At 32.5% G+C, this 18,100-nt stretch overlaps 1 protein-coding gene across 1 annotated transcript in view; it reads right to left on the reverse strand.

Moving 5' to 3' along the window:
- The window catches only part of Dpp10 (Dipeptidyl peptidase 10), a 1,604,019-nt gene that overhangs the window by 780,539 nt on the left and 805,380 nt on the right, over positions 1 to 18,100 (reverse strand). The gene's annotated exons all lie outside the window — the stretch shown is intronic.

The raw sequence follows: 18,100 nt of genomic DNA on the forward strand, positions 1-18,100 counted from the left end.
ATGCGTCTATTTTAAAATAATATCTGTAATTGTTTTGGTATTCTGGTCAAACGTCTATCGCCAGTCGTTTAAAATTAATTACCTGGTATCTCGATACTGTCGAAAAAAGCTTTTTTTTTTTCATACTCAACAGCTCATCCTCATGATTCGTTGAAATTTACCCAGTAGCAAATTGTAAATCGAAAGCCTCGAAAAGTTTATCATCTAAGGAATACGGATCCTTAGTTAACGAATTGGATTGATGTGCCCAGATTATAGGCGAAGAGGCCGTAGAAACAAATGAGCGTTCAGGTGTGGACGACGTTTCACCCTTGGAGTTTCCAACGTCAGTAGTATGAGGAATATTTCTCTTCCTTAAATACATGCCTTTAGGCAAGGAGTCGTATCGTTTGGCCGGAAGTAAGGACTTACCCGCACAGTATGGGATAGTTTGTTTAAGAGTAGCATCTTTAGAATTGTAAAGTGTGAACACTTGGGACTAACTGTGGGCTTTTTCCTCGACCATATTCACGATAATGGGCCATTTCTTTGGGGCTTGTGTAACTGAGTTTTTCTTCTGACTATATCGAAAGTACCCCTTAAAATCACCTAAATATAATTTTTGACATTTACGTCAGGAAAAGACAAGTTTGGTCGTGGAACCATGATTCTGATTGTTGGTGGTTCGGATCAATGTTTTATCGTCTCGAAAAAATATCCACTCACGTTATTTTTAAGCATGCTTGGATTTGTCTATAAGTAAGCGTCATGATAACTCAGGTATTGAGTGGCCACACTACGTGTGTCCAACATGGCTTTGGCTATGAAACTGACAACCTTTGATAACTTATAAGGTATCATCAGAAGCTAAAAGGTAAAAGTTCCAAGGATTAAGCCTTTTAAATATACTGTGCCAATTTATGATATTCCTTGAATATTGGAACGATTTATTTATTTTTCTCCATGGGTATCTGATAAGGCCGTGAATTTATTAAATGGAAAGAACAACGAATATTCTCCTTTGTGTCGTTATACAAAACATAAGTGTCTCCATAAACTTGCACTACTCGATAAGGAACTTAGTATGATTGGCAAAATTTTGCAATTCTTTTGTTCCTAGTATCTTATACATTTAATGCCTTAACTAAAACTAAGTCGTTAACTTCGAAAACAGAATTTTTTCTGTTTTTATTGCGCTTTGGAGCACGGCTTTGCAAAAATTTATACATGTTTATTCTTGCTATTTCGATTATTTTTTCATATAATAAAACATCTTTTAATTTTTGTACCGAAATATATTTTTCCCAAATCCTTTCAGGATTTTTATTTTAAAAAAGTTCTACGGGTGTGAATCTCGTAGTTTCATGTATGATTTCGTTTTTTATACTCATAATCAATTTTAAATAATCGAACCCCGTATTGTGCTTATCATCCATGCATGTTCGGAAAAATTTTGCCAGTTCACGATGTATACGCTCTACTACATTTGATTGTGGATGCCGTATACTCGAAAATGCAATTTGAATATTATGTTTCGTCAATTAATCGAGTCATTTTTTAGTAGTGAACTGAGTTGCCATGATCTTGCAAAATTCTTTCAGGTTTGCCATAGGTCAGAATATAATGATTGAAAATACATTTTATTACATTGTTTAATGAAGCTTTTCTCATTGGATAAAGTTCAACAAATTTTGAAAAGACATCAATAGTAGACAATATATATTTATGATCATATTTAGTTGATGGAAGTGGGCCGTAACAGTCGATGAATAACAATTCAAGCGTTTTTTTAGTGTAAATCAGAGTACGATACACGATATACGATCCAATATGTAAACGTAATGTATGAATTTCAGAGACAAAAGGCAAAATAAATTTCTTTGGTAACACCAATTTTAATGTTTCATTTTCTCTTTTGTATAGATAACCGCTTTCGTATACGAAACATTCATCGATACATGGTCGTTTTTGTTCTAATAACGTTTTAATTTTGCTAATATAATCATCGTCTTGCTGTAAAATCTTGAAATTTTGTAATGAATTTTTTAAAAAATTACTTGGTTTATGAGCGCATACTAAGGATATATTTAATTTAGTGGAATTGTGATCTATGGGAAAACTTACTCAGCTCAAAAAATTGGCACTCATATTATGCTTTCCTTTTATATGAGTAATCTCTAGATTATAATTTTTTAATGCTAACTGCCAACGTTGTAATCTTGCATTATGAAAATTACACGTTTTAAGAAAACTAAATGCCTCGTTATCTGTTTGTACATATATCTTTTTCATGCCTCTTAAATACGTGTGCAGCTTATCTAACAACCAAATCAACGCTAACAGCTCTTTTTCTGTAGTGTAATAATTTATTTCACTTGTTCGTAATGTCCTACTAACAAACTTGATAATTTGCTCTTCACCTTCATCAATTATTTGTGACAGTATGGCTGCTATGGCATAATCACTCGCGTCTGTTGTTAAAATGTAAGGTTGGTTTAAATTTGGAGAATTCAAAATTATATTTTCGTCAAAAAACAACTTAATTTTATTGAACGCTGTTTGTTGTTCCTCTGTCCACTTACAGACTTGATTTTTTTTCAATAATTTATAAGACGGGATAGTGTATTCTGCATAGTTCTTTACCAATTTCGTATGAAAATTGACAAAACGTAAAAACGATTGGAGCATCTTTATAATTTTTTGGCCCCGGAAAGTCTTTTATGGATAACATTTTTTCAGGACTCGGTTTAAGACCGGTACTGGACAATATATGACTTAAAAATTAAATCTCGTTTTGTGCGAAAATTGATTTTCCAAAATTTACACGTAAATTAAGTTCTTCTAAACGATAGAATAATAAATCTAAATGCTCGATATGTTTCTCGAAACTTGGTGAGAAAGCCACGATATCATCTAAAAATTGTAATATAAAATTTTCTAAGTCAAATAAAACTTCATAGAGCCCGCGTAATAATGCTGCCCCCAAGGTTCTGATGCTGAATGCGACAACATTAAATTCGTATACATGATTGTCTAATTTGAATGCGGTATACTTTTTTAAGTCTTCGTTTAAGGGTATTTGCCAATACGAACTCTTTAAATCTAGTTTCAAAATAAATCGTGCATTCGGACACCGAGGAAAAAGTTCCTCAATACCCGGCGGCGATTCAAAATCATTGATTAATTGATTACTTAGCTTGCGTGCATCCAAATATAATCGCTCTGAATTATCCTTTTTAATTACTATTCGAATCGGATTAATATAAGGACTAGTAGATCTATGAATTATTCCTTGATTCAGCAGTTTGTAGATTTTATCTCGCACTTTATTGTGGTCATTAAAAGAAATTGGATATTGGTGCGTATAAAAATGATTATCATGTTCCAAGACTAGCTTATGTTCGTAAGTGTTAATCGTACTAGAACGTTTTTCAAAAATATTTTTATATTAACAAACGAGTGCCCCTAATTGTGTTTTTTGTATACTTGTTATATTCAAATGTTAACCAATTTTCAAGGAAATTTCGTTTGAAGACGATTTGCAATAAGCATAATCGTTATCATATTGATCATCATCAATTAAATTCTCATTTAAAGAAATTGGTGACATGTTGATAGATCCTTCTGGATGTACCTCCACAACAATTTGAAAGGACTGACACGTTTCATTAGGATCAAGTCGTTTCGACATTTGCATGTATATCTTTTCATCATGATGATTGATGGATATCAAGTCGTTCTTTGAATCTACAATCAAATTCAATTTTTTAAACACATTCAAACCGATAATTAATGTTCCAGCTAATTTTGGAACAATGACAAGCGGCAGCCAAATCTTAATGTTCTCAAATCGGGTGTTTATCCATATTTGTTTATTTACACGCGTGGTTTCTTGACCCGTCGCAACCTGTATAGATTTTCCCGTAATAGGTAACGTTAAAACTTTCTTAAATGCTTTATAATTTTCTTTATAAAATAATTCTGACATGCACGTAATCCCGCTTCCTGAATCGATAAGCGCAATAACTTTTATACCCTGTACCGTTACGTTTATTTCAGGACAGAAAGTTTTAGATTCTGTGATATCTTCTAGATTAATCTCATAAAGTAATAAATCTGTCGGATGCTCACAGATAATATCAGACTTTGCATGTACATTCAAACACTTAACACCTTTTCGTAGATTCACCCGTGTATTTGAATGAAAACTTCAATTTTCGAAATTTTCCGCTTTTGCGTTTAACTGAGGCAATAAAACTGGTTGATTGGTTATAATCTTTTTAAAAATATTTCGTTTTGCAACTTTCCAAATGATTACCGATTTGCTATTTAAAGTTTTGTAATTTGTTTTCGTGTGTGAACATATAAAACTCATACCCATATAACGTCCGAGGTTTGAATTGGGGGCCATTGACATTTAGTCATGCGTAATTTCCTTAACGCGTAGCCCTATTTTTTCTACATAACTTTTTGTCGTTTTTAGACTGTTCAGATGACATCAGTGCCTTTAACGTTTGATTTAATTCATGAGATGACGAAAAATTTGATTGAGATAAATAAGACTTATTACTCGTATTTGCAGGCTCTAGTTTTTGTATTATTTCTGTATCATCCGATTTATTTGATAAATACATTTGGTTTGTTTGCCACGGGCGCTGATTTTCAATTTGACTTGAACGATATTCATTTTTAGAAATTGTTATTATGTTGCCCGGAAATTTTTGCGACGCTCGAATTTGTTTGTCATTTTCTCAATTCGCATTTGAGCGCTGCAAATTGTCGTTAATATGCTCATCCTTGGCATCTAAATCCGATAAAATGTTTGATAATGTTTCCACTGTTATATTGTTATCGCACATAACCAATTGTTGCACGGATCTTTCAAAACAGGTTAGCCAGCGATAACATGATGGGCCTATCCTCAAAAAAAATGCTTAGATCTCTCGCATACCCCAGCATCTGTATTGCGTATTTAACTCGAGTAATCTTAAGATTAGTGTGATAACGACAGAATTCAATTTTTTGCTTTAATATTCTGTGAACATTCAAATCCCAATAACGATCCTTGAACTTATAGACAAATTTCTCAAAGGTTTTAACTTCATTTTTTCTCAAATACCACCAATCTTTTGCACTATCTTAAAAATAACTGGCAATAATGCACATAAATTCACCTTCGTTAGGAGAAACAAAACGTATATATTTTTCTAGTTCAGAAAAAAACTTGATCGGGCGTTCTTTTTCTAGACCTCCAAATTTTGAATGAGGAAGTGTGACTCTTTGCATAGCACCGAGACTAGGAGAAGCGCGTGAATTTATTCGAACGAAGTTCTTTATGTTGCGTACTCGGGGGGCTGGAATTTTTATAACCGACAGATTTGATGAAACGGAAGTGGCTTACCGGAAGTCTCTTCCTCTCAAGTTTCCCTCCTTACCCCATCCCTCTTACACTTCTCCTCTCCCCACTATATGTGTGTATCTGCCAACCGTGCCGTGTTACTCTTCTGCACACCTTTACCCACCATTACCCCTCACACTCCCAAGCAATTAATTTTTAAACAAATTTTAATTTTATTTTCCCACCCTTTTCAGATAAATGATTTATATCGTCTATCACGGCTTTACACCAGTTTTGAATTTCTCCAGACTCATTGTTTTTATCACTGTTCGTCTCTAAGTTTTCTTGTATAACGGTCAAGAACGCACCAGTGCGTCTGTGATATAACATTTTGTTTACGTTCTTTTTTCTTGGAAATACGCTTCGTAAAAGTTACTTCAACTTTTGATGATTACATGAACGAATATTATAAATTGATAATAAAGCTACGCGTTCGGAATTTTCCCGATGTTTAGAAAACAATGTACTTATGCTTCTAGAATGATTTCTTAGAAGGGCAAAGATTCGATACAATGCCAGAAAATTTTATACGTGACATTCTCGTTTGCTATCTGCGGCTTATTACCGAGAAGAGAGTCACGTTGTTGACTATGATGAAGTCGCGAGATCACGATACTTACCTAGACCATAACATTCTGCTTACCACAGTGAAATACATTGGAGAATAATCCCTTGCCCTTCTAATATCCCATGTAGAAGTGAACAGGTAGGAAACTATGGAGAGTTTGGGTGCCTGTCAATACTCAATATATTACGAGTATATTAAACAGTTCAAGAAAAGGTTATAGGATTCCTCACCCACAAACTAACAAATAACCTTATAGTAGAATAGTATAACAATCTTATGAAAAAGAGCGTAGAACGTATAAAAACCCTCATGAATTAATAAATACACAAAATAAGATCTACAAAAAAGTAATCGTATATTCAATCACATAACATACAAGGGCACTCCAGGCTCGAAGTCATACGAACAATATATGGTGCTCGTTCACAAATAAACTCATCTTTCAGTATCTTAATAAATATCCAAATTTTAATTATGATTATAACAATATGTAATATAATTGAAAATGAACTACAAAGATTTATAGAAGAATGATTTTAATTCGTGATAACGATTATAAAAGAAATGGAAAAACTAGCGTAATGCGTGCGTAAAAGGATCAGACACAATGCCTCACCAAGCACGTCACTATAGGCCAGTGGTACGAATTTTAAGATCAGTCTAGAAGTCTGAGAAGCGAGGTACCTTTGAACTGCTAAGCAGAGAATCTAGAGCTAGAATCTAGCGTTGCTGTGTCTTGCTTGTACAGTAGACCTTGGTTCTTCGGCGGCTTAGTGATAGCGTTGGGCGTGGGAGCTTTGCAAGGATTATCATTGGTTGATTTCGTAGTATGATGTCGTCTCTTTCCCAGTACCTTTGCTTTTGCAATTTGCATTATCACTATACTGCTTCATTTTTCAGCAATAGTTTTGAACGCTGATAAACAAGAATTAAAATTTTAGTAAGAATGACTGATGGTCACAATATACTCTATATTTTTACTTATTGTAGAACTCTTAAAGTCATGTTTAATGACTGGAAGTATTTGTCTAAAATTATCTTCTCAAATAAATAGTTTTCCACTTAATAGAATATTATCATCCCATCAATCTTTTAAAGTTTTGTCCACTATTTACAGAGCTTTTTTAGAGATCATGGAAGGTTCGTCTCAAATAATTACATTTACTTATCGTAACTCTTCTTTATCAGCTTTGTATTCTAAAAAAGAGCTTTTAATGTCCTTTCAATCTAGTGGTTCTCAAAATGTTCTATGATTTGTCATTCCTTCAGGTAATAAAATTAAAGTAATTCCTGTTCAAGCTGTTACCTTCATAGATGTTACCTTCTTTTTTTAAACAAAAAATAAAAAATTTGTATTTTGTATGAAAATGATTGCACAGAATCTTTTGGACCATCAATAAAATATAATTTTGTATCACTGTTGATAATTTCGTTAAAAAAAATTTTTTGATCATTATTAACGTAACAAACAAATCGTTAAAATGTGTTTCTTAATCAATTACAGTTTTACTGTCCTTAAAATTTTCAGAATTAACTGTTTTATTTGGTTCTGGTAGTCTATAATCTCTACTTGATTCTTCTTTAAATTTGAAGATTTTACATAAATGTGATAAGGCATCGTTTTGTTCATCGTCTTTTAGATCTTAAAAAAAAAATTTGTTGCTGTGAATCCCAAGTAGGCTTACCACAAACGTTTTGCATATTAAAAACTATGCAAAAAAATTTTTTTAGTCGATATGGTAGCATAACGTTACTAGCTTCTTTAAAAATTTTCTATATTTGAGGGTCGTGTTCAACTTTACCTAAAGTAATAGCTGTATCTCTAAACGTACTGTTATATATGTTATCAACTATTTTTTTAATTTCGAAAGATTCAGTGCCTTTCGCCCAATTTAAAATTAATTAAAACAAAAAAAAAAATATTTTAGAGTTCTTAGGTAACACTATTTTTAGTCACCATTCTGTTAAATAACGTCTAACTTTTTCTTTTCTCACCGTAGTTTTTACCGTAGAATTAAAGCAGTAAGATTCTGGAATATTCTAAAACTAACGTTTTTGCAATACTTTTTATTTTATTTACACCAGGCTATTAATGCTATTTCAGAGTTTTTTTATCGCTTAAAACATATTGTTTTCTTGAAAAACGGTTTTTTTTTAATTTTCAATATTATTGGTAAATTTAATACAAAATGACTACGTCTACACAAAGAGAACTCTTGCATAAGCCATACTGCTAACATGGGGCTTAAATAACGGCCATCTGCATACTCTGATATTTTATAAAAAATCTTTCTATCGTCTTTTTTATTACTCGTATCTGTTTTTATTATTTTACGTGACGCTCTATCTTCTTCTCTATGAATATAATCAAAAACATTTTGTACACTTTGAATAGATACACAATACTTATCATGAATGTGACAATTCTTTTTGGTTAAAAAAAATAAAATGTATGGTACTACCATTAAACTATCAACTAAAGCTCTATTGTTACTATTTTTGATTTTATATATGTGATCGTCACATCTGTTGTCACTTATTTTATAATTTTGGTATAAATTTTTGTGAAAACAGTATCATTAGTAAACTTTTTTTTAAACTTTTTTGTACAAATTTTTTTATTACTGGTAAGACATGAACTATCTTTACAATGAGATCTACGAAGCATGTGTTTAATAATAAATTGTTGTATTTGTGAATCAAGTTGAATTTGCGATGAAAAATTTTCATCTATATCTATAAAAGTAAATAATTTACTGTTGATATGCCATGTTACAACAATATGAGAATGTGATGATTTTATATGTTAAGATTCAATCGTATAAGTGCAACTTTTCCGAAAATATTAGGTTTAGTTATATCGTCTTAAATTAATTTTAATTTTGTATGAAATAATCTAACAGTTATATTTAGTTTATCATTTAGAGTGGTTACCTTCGAAAAATTCTTTTTGAATTGGCTTTATTTCCAGCCATTTATGGTTACATATTCCGGTAATAACAAAACCAGGTTATCCAAACTTTTGCATTATTACCATTGCATCTTGATAATGTTGTTCTAATGCTTTCTACTCTAATAAATGCATGCAAAAAAAATTATTACGTTAATCTTTTAGCATGGAGTACGGGAATAAGAATTTTACTATTTCGTGTATAGGAAGTTCAATATAAGTAATATTGATGCAACGTAACATTTTCTGCTTTTGTTAAAAATTTTTGTCTATAACATAAACTTTATCCTTCATGTCCTACTGAAAATAATGATGTCAATACTATAGGATTACCATGCTGTATTCAGCATACAGCATGAATAATGCAACCTGTTTAGGTCCTAATGAATCAGATAATAATATTTGTATCAATTTCACCGTAAAAATGTTCAACGATATTTGTAAAGGCTTGCCACCTCATAAGCTTCAATTAATAATAAGTACAATAATAACGTTGAGTAAAAATTTGAGAATATCAGAAGAGTTATGTAATGGTATACGATTGCAAATAACTAAATTGTTGAAGTATAACGTAAAAGGCGAAATAGTTTCAGAAGAAAAAATTGGTAATCAAATTTTTATTTGAAAAAAAACCATAAAATACTGAAAATGCTTCTTCATTGCCCTTTATTTCATATAGAAAACAATTCCCATTGGTTATAGCATTTGCTATGACTCTAAACAAGTCTTAAGGTCAAAGTTTTGATAATGTTGAATTATAATTGAAAAATCCTTTATTTTCTCATGGTCAATTGTACGTGGCTTTATCAAGATACAAAAATAGAAATGGAATTTTCGTCCATATTGACAGAGAAAACATTTCAATTAATAATATAAAAGTTTGGAGAGAGATTTTTGATTATTAATAATAATGTATCTTATAATATCAACATTATTTAGATATTCTTGTGTGTAGAGATAAAATTTATATCTTACTACTGCATCCCACAAATATGAATTGTGTTTATTGATTGTACTAATTTTAACATTAATTTCAAACAGAATAAGAATAGACCTGAGTCGTCGTGGTTTGATAGGGCTTTATAAAGTGACTCATAAAATTAGTCATCTTAATGCGAAATTTCCATGGTTTGTATTAATGATAAACTAAATGTTATTTTAATTTATGTGTGTCTTTATATTATTAACTTATATAAAAAACAATATCATACATACAAAAAAAAATTTTACGGATGGTTGATCATAAATACAAATAAAAAATAAAGCTTAGAGCACCGAAACTTTATGCTTACTAAGGTGACAAAAGATGATACACGCAGTGTAGGCTGTAAACAGCATATAATTGCTGCATCGGGAGGAGATCTCGTACAGCAGAAGTTAGTGTGGATCGTGAGATTCATGCTGGCTACTAATCTCGAGTTTAAGGTTTTAGAATTGATTGCGACAAACTCGATTTATTTTTTTTTGTCAACTTAAACACTGACTTTTTCAATATAATGAAGAATGAATATATAGTAGACTATGTATAAAACTGTAGATAATTCAACTAGCGAGGAAAGTCGCGTAAAAAAGTTATGTATCATGAACAGTATAAGGTTATTGATTACTTGTATCTTAATTCGAGCTGTTACTATGGCTTTGTTTCAAAATTGACTACTGAAAGCAGTTTCAGCAATTGATGTAATGGTGGCTAATATTACAGATAAGTATATTGGCCTACCTCATGCAAAGTCGAACAAGAGAGAGAGAGAGAGAGAGATACTGACACAAACTAAGCCCCAACGGCAGTCACAACCAATGACATCAGAAGTACAGCACTGCAGTGATGAGCAGCAACAAACGATCAAAATGGCGACAAGGCTAAGAGAAGAGGCAGATCTACAGGCTATGGGGCTCAGAGACTAAACTGCTCTAGTCCAAGGCTAGAAGGCTTCTGCTCGAGCTCCCAGTCGAATCCCAGCGCTGCTCGCAACAAAACGGAGCACGATATATATGCGTAAGTTCTATCCATCTATCTCTCTCTCCCTCTTTCTCTCTCTCTCTCTCTCTCTCTCTCTCTCGTCGAGCCCGCATGAGGATTATATATCCTGATAAGTGAACATGTAAAGACAAAATTTTTATCTTACTACTACATTCTACAAATGTAAATTATATTCATTAATTGAACCAATTTTAACATTAACTTCGAACAGAATAAGAATAGACCTAAGTCGTTGTGGTTTGAAAGGGCCTTAGAAAGTGACTCACAAAATGAGTCATCTTAATGCGAAGTTTCCACGGTTTGTATTGATGATAAACTAAATGGTATTTTAATTTATGTATGTATTTATATTATTAACTTATGTACAAAATAATATCATAGATACAATAAAAATTTTACCCATGGTTTATACAAATAAAATTTCAATATACAAATAAAATACAAATAAAAAATAAAGCTTCGAGCACCAAAACCTTATGCTTACAAATAAATTGAAATACAATTGATATAAACTGGTTTTGGTGGTACTAAGTTATAGAAATGGAATAGTTATTAAATATTAAGATGAATAAAATCCATCTATTTGCGTATTGCGTGGTGTGAAAAGATAGATGAAAAAAAAATGAATCGTTAGAAAAAAAAACATGCTCTTATTACTTAAAATTTTTCACACATAAACATTTTTACAGTACAAAAATACATCTGACATACTATTTTCATGATATATTAAATTATATTCTCATTGAAACACTTTGAATGAATTATAAATGAATGAATAACATTTGAGATTCAAATATAAATAGTTTTGTATGATGGAAAGTTGCTTTAAGTGCCCCACACAGTTAACTATACAAGATAACAGTTAACTTTATAATTTAATATATAATAATAATGACGCTTTGCGCAATGATCCCCTATAAATTGATTATGACTTTGAATCTCTTCTTGACGATGAGATGAATCATGGTGATAAGACGATCTTGTCTTACAGTAATTTAATAATAAAGCAGATTGAAAATAATAGATTAATCAACATACGACACCTACACGTCTCTATACACATCAGAGATTAGTAGGGAGATTGCTGACTGACATGCTACGGAGTGTGCCCACTTTTTTCTAATGGTTCGAGCGCCCCGCCGCGGCCAAGCGGCCGAACCAGGCGCGTATTTCTTATTTGAGAAGCATGGTAGGGGTATGAGAAGAGTGGATTTGCGTGGAAATGTCCATATAAGCGCACATTTTGGAGACGCGTGGAAGGGGTATACCGAATGTGTGCCTGCGAGGAGAGGAGTGGAAATGTCGGCTATGTAGCTGTATATATTTGAGCGCGCGGTGGCTCAGTCAGCTAGCTCGTGGATTGGCACGCGGGAGACCGTGGTTCGATTCCCGGCCAGTACGACTTTTAGGGCAAGTACCTCTGTGTATTTTCACATGTGCTTTTTCACCACGCAATGCTCCTCGAAGAGGGTTTAGGTGACCTCCTCGCAGCATAATTGCCTAATTTCTCCCTACCCCCCTCCCAGTAATGGGAGGCCTCCCATCCCTCTTCCCTTTCTTCTCCCAAGTGCTAAGTGCCCTCAGTAGTGCCCTTTATAGGAGCCAGACGTAAAGTACTATAATATAAAAAAAAAAAAAAAAAAAAGCTGTATATATTTAAGCACAAAGCCAAAGCAAGCGACGACACGAGTTTTTCTTTTTTGAGAGTCTTTTGACTCTGCAACCGAGTATATGCTATGTATATATTTAACTGACTTGCTCTCGCTCTGGCTTCAATGTTATCTATAAATCTTATTTAATTAAATCATGGGACTACATGCTTATTAATTGTAAACACAGAATTTTGATTTCAATACATTATTTTAAATACGAAACATATTTTGATGTAGAAGTTTTTCGTGTGAATTCAAAAAAAAGATTAGCAAGAGAACGAACATGCCAGAACTTTACTAACATCGTTGTCAGTTTTCTACGTGTTTTAAAAAAAGACCCTACTAAGCTGTAGTAAAGTTACAACATCCAGTATAGGTCACATTATTTCCAATTCTGAGCGTGATAAAACTACAATAGTGGTACAAGTACTACAATCTTAGTAGATATACAAGTTACTTGTTTTTTTAAGGCGTTTTTTAACTGTGTACAGAAAAATACACAATGTAGGATTTAGATAACGAATAAACAATAAAGTACAGTTTCTTCAATCGTCACAGTTAAGCAGTGCTTAGCACGGTTCTGTTAATATTCGGATGATGACCCTTGAAATCTCACCTTTAACTTGTGCTTTTTATTGAAGATCATTAATTTGTTCATAGGTACGCTGTCCCAATATCTGGCCACTTTTATATGTATTCTTCACCGAGAGATATTCCCACTCACATTACTAGCAGTCTTGTGTCAATTAACGGTTGTGTTTTGTGCCTTTAAAGAATAATTCTTCTATAATAAGGGATAGTTGGAATGACAAATATCTTAAATTGCATGCTAATATGACTTATAACCTAATTTTTTGGTAATATCCCATCAAGATTTACATAAAAGCTACCCTAATCACACATGATGTTTTGGAAAGGTTTTAAAATTAGTGAGGTCAGAAGAATAATTTTAAGGCAAAAAAGTCGTATAGTACTTTTTAGTTTGTGCAAACAAATTTTTTCCGAAGTACCGTGGATGTCAAAAGTTCCAGATACTTTCATGAATGTAATCAAATTGCAGGAGATTTAAGAAATTATAAGTGCAAATGTGGTAAAGCGTTATCAATGATACTACGCCATAAAAATTTTGATTTCAAGCGGTGAGTCATATTAACTATTAATCTGTACTTACCTGCTGTCAAACGTTTGCATGTGCAAATGAAAATTAATTTTTTTTAACTTAGAGTTTCAGCATTATTGGTCAAAGATTAATTCTACTAACTTAGAGCATGGACATCGGTATGTGCATTTTTTATCTTCTTATTTCTAAACTGCCAAACCAATAAGTGTGTGTGCATGGTTTACTTTAATGTAACTCCCTACGGGTAAGTAACAAGGACATAATTTATGGCTCTTATTACTGTGACTATAAGGCATACGTGCACGTCATGGATTGTATTATAACATTTTCACTATTTGCTGTTTAGATATTCTTAAATCAAAGGTTAATATTACACATTATCTATGTTATAGACAACAAGCAATACTTGCAGAAGCTTTCTGTATTATTACATAGATGTTTTATTTGCCCAGGTCATGCTACACAAGGTCAACAATCTAATTTTAATATTTCAGAAACGAAGTCCACAAAACTGACCAAGTCTTCTTAAATCCTTCAAAGTCCCACTATAGTCCCCCTAAAATGTCCTAAAGTCCACCTAACGGACATTTCAAGTACTTCTTAATTCCTAAAAGCCTTCTTCAGTTTCACAAAGTACTACTCAAGTTCTTTTAAGTTTCTCTAAGGCTCTATAAGTCTCTAAAAGTACTTTTAAGTCGTCTTAATTTCTTTTGAGAGCCCTCAAGTGCTCCAAAGTCCTATTAAGTCTTCCAAAGATTCTTGAAGTATCTTCATGTTATCCTAAGTACTCACAAGTTCTACAAAATCGCTTTAATTCTTCCAACGTTAACTTACGTCCCTTAGAATATTCTTGAGTCCCCTAAAGCCTCTTTAAGTCCCTTAAAATCTCTTTAAGTACTGCCAAGTTATCTTAAATCCCCTTGAATATATTTAAGACCACTTAAATGTTCTTAAGTCTCGTACAGTCTCTCAAGTTCTCGAAGTTCCCTTTAGTTATCTCAAGTGCCGTTAAGTCTCCTGAAGTCCCCTTGAGTTTTACCAAGCCCCCAAAGACATCTTGAGTCTTCCACAGTCCCTTTGTAGTCTGTTCAAGGCCCCTATGAGACTTTTCACGTGTTATTGCCTTTGAGTTATCTCAAGTCCATTACAGTTTTCTTATATTGTCTTATGATTACCGAAGACTTTTTAAATCTTTCGAAAGATCCTTGAGTCCTCCAAAGTCCCTTTAAGTACTTAAAGACTCCTTAAATTCTCCAAAGTCCTCTTCAGCCGCTCAAAGGCTCCTTGAGTACCCTTATGTCCTCGGAAGTCTCCTATTGTGCCCTCCAATTTCAATAAGCTTACTTAAATCCTGTTAAGTCCCCTAAACTCCCCTTGAGTCCTATTAAGTCTCTTAAAGTTTCCTCAATTACCATTGAGTCCTCTGTAGTCTTTAGTCTTTAGTCTGCTGGAGTTACCTCAAGTCTACCATGGTTTCTTTATGTAATCTTAAGTCCCCTTAAAACTCCTTGTATCTTCTGAAGTCTCCTAAATTCTTTTGTAGTTCCCTCAAGTTCTCTTACGTCTTCCAAAATCCTCTCATGTATCCTTAAATCTCCTGAAGTCCTTTTTATTCCTCCTAAAGGCCCCGAAGCGTTCTTATGTAATCTCAAGTCCCCTTAAGAATCCTTGACTTCCTTAAAAATCCCTTAAGTCTTTCGAAGTCCCTTTAAATCCTCTCAAGTCCCGCGAAGAGTCCGTAAGTTTCTTCAAATCTTTTTGAGTTTTTTAAGTCACCTTATTCCGTTTGTGTTTTCTCAAGTCCCTCAAAGTTCTTTTATGACCTCTTAAGTGTCCTTCAGACTCCTTACATCTTTCGAAATGCCCTCAAGCCCCCTTAAGTCCCGTTCTTTGAACGATTAAGTATTCTGAAATTACCGTAAGTCCTCTTAAGCACCCTTTAATCTCTTTGAGTCCCTGTAAGTCCCTTTCAGTGCCCTTAAGTCTTGTAAAGTCTCCTTAAGTCCCTTTTAAGTTCCCTTCAATCCTCCAAACTTTCCTTAAAATGTTTTAAGTTCTCTTAATACCCCTCAATTTCTCTCAAGTCGCCTATGACTCCTTTCAAGCTCAATTGACTTCTCTAAAGTCTCCTCGAGTTATCTCAGAGCAAGTAAGTATCAAAAAGTCTCAAATAAGTCGTAATGAAGAAAAAAAAACTTTAATCTCATTAAAGTCTTCCATGTCTTTAATAAAAGAGTGAGTGTTTTATGTCTCTTATTTCTATGCCATAAATAAAATCCTTGACAGCCCTCAAAATTATCCTCTGGATCAAGCCTATGCTTTATACTGGGACTTAGTTGCCTGCAATCTGGAAAATTATTTATTTTATCTCCCTAGGTAAATAATGTAGAATTTTAATATACATGTGACCTGTTGGATACTCATAAAACAGACAAATTATATAAGAAAACCTTGGAACGTACTATAGGCCACAGAACACGAAAGCCTACAGCATTACGGAAACAGAGTTCTTCTGTTAGCACTTATGCACACGCGTCAATTTAATTACCTTAGGTATGAGGGTAAGCGGAAAAAAATCTGAAGAAAATACAAGCTTATCCTTTTTTGTATGATAGAAGTAGCAGATAAAGATAGCACTTAACACATCACAATAAATGCAATAATACATACATGCACAGCAAACTTACTTATGCGTAGCTTGACGCAAACATGTGATCGGTGCATTTGAAGCGTGCTTGCAGAGCACTATTTATCGGTTTAAAAAAAAGAAAATTAGTTGTTGATAGACTTATGAATCGTTCTTCTTCCTAACGTGTATAGCAACGCTGCCACCAGTGACTGCGTAACAAATATCGTTTGAGAGGGGGTAAAATACCCTCACATTACAATGCTTATAAGTTTAACACTACAACATTAAAATTGACTCTGCAAACAGCGTTGAAACTAGGATAATTTACTAAATTTATCGATTTCGGCTATTAAAGTACTTTCTGAATATCCTATATGTACATGAAATATGTGCTGGTGTCATACTACCATTATTTAACTTTATTGATTGTAGACTGTCTTTTTTTCAGTTCTTAATAATGGAAGACATATATTGATTTAACACTCTTAAATACTGTATATACCACATAGTGTATTCAACATTTAATCAAATGGAGACATGCTTACTGTTACCTTATGTTACGTGTGATTATCTTACGTTTTAATAACTATGTGTTTTAAATCCATGTCTTGCAATAAATTCTTCTTTTCCTTACCTTTTAACAGAAGAATTAATCCAATACAGTAACTGCACTTTTCAACTATTTGTAGACATATTAATTGTATACGAATTTTTCTTATATAATTTTGTGTCAAGTTTGTGTATTGCTCCGTCAATGAGTTAGTATACATATTTATTTTCATGAGTCATCAAATGAAGACTATAACGGCACATTAGTACAATACTGATTTAACTATAACACAATTTTCATTACAAAATTTTAAGACATCTTTCTCAAAATTAAACTCATTTGTGACTGTAACATCCACTTTAACACAATGGGCATCATTCAACATTAATATATAGTAATATATTCAAATTTAAGTAAAAGATGTTTTGCTACAGCATTAAAACCAGGAGATGTATAAGAACTAGCACTTTGTAGTCGCACGGTAAATTTACACAAGGTTCTTCAATAATAGGATTACAAATTAGAGAATTTTGAAGATGATCTTAGGACTTATTCTTCTAGGTTATTTCAAAAAAGTTTTATGAAATTTTACTCTGCATTTAAATGTACACGCTTAAAAATATAGTTTTACAACATACGTCAAGCAACTAAACTTTGTTTTATTATAAAACTATGAAGAAACTATTATAAAAAACTTGACTAATTTTTAACTCAATTGTAGTTGGAAAATTAGAAGTAAAATTTTAAGCATAAAAGCTCAATTTTTTTCTCGAATGCTGTCATTTCTTATAAACTGTATCTGCAAAGAAAAATAATATTTTGAAAAAAAAAAAATTTATGGCGAAAGAGTTTTTTCTGTTACTTTTTTACGTTGAACAACATGAGTCATTACAAAACTTGACATGCAACAGATAATAATCGAAAAGTTACTTAATTAAGCTGCTTCTTGCCACATGCGCAGGATAAACGACGTCATTTGGACATTACTTAAAGCGTGAAAAAATCTAATAACATTTTTGTTTTGATCTTTATTTTTTTACAAGAAAGTTGATTTTTTATGCCCTCAATATGTTTAACAACTGAGTCACGTATACACTTCTCAATGTCACGAAGCACCAAACTATAAAAACTATCAATGTTTCTTAAAATTCAGACTTCCACATAACGTAATAGGTAACTAATTGTTTTTTCAAATGATTATACAATAGACCCGTAATGTGTTAATCATAAGGTTGAGTTTACTTTAGATATAGTTCAAGAATACATAATAATT

Source organism: Copidosoma floridanum, unplaced genomic scaffold (assembly GCF_036245765.1).
Source record: "Copidosoma floridanum isolate Cflo_tuat_1 unplaced genomic scaffold, Cflo_Japanese_pri ptg000021l, whole genome shotgun sequence".
Taxonomy (NCBI): domain Eukaryota; kingdom Metazoa; phylum Arthropoda; class Insecta; order Hymenoptera; family Encyrtidae; genus Copidosoma; species Copidosoma floridanum.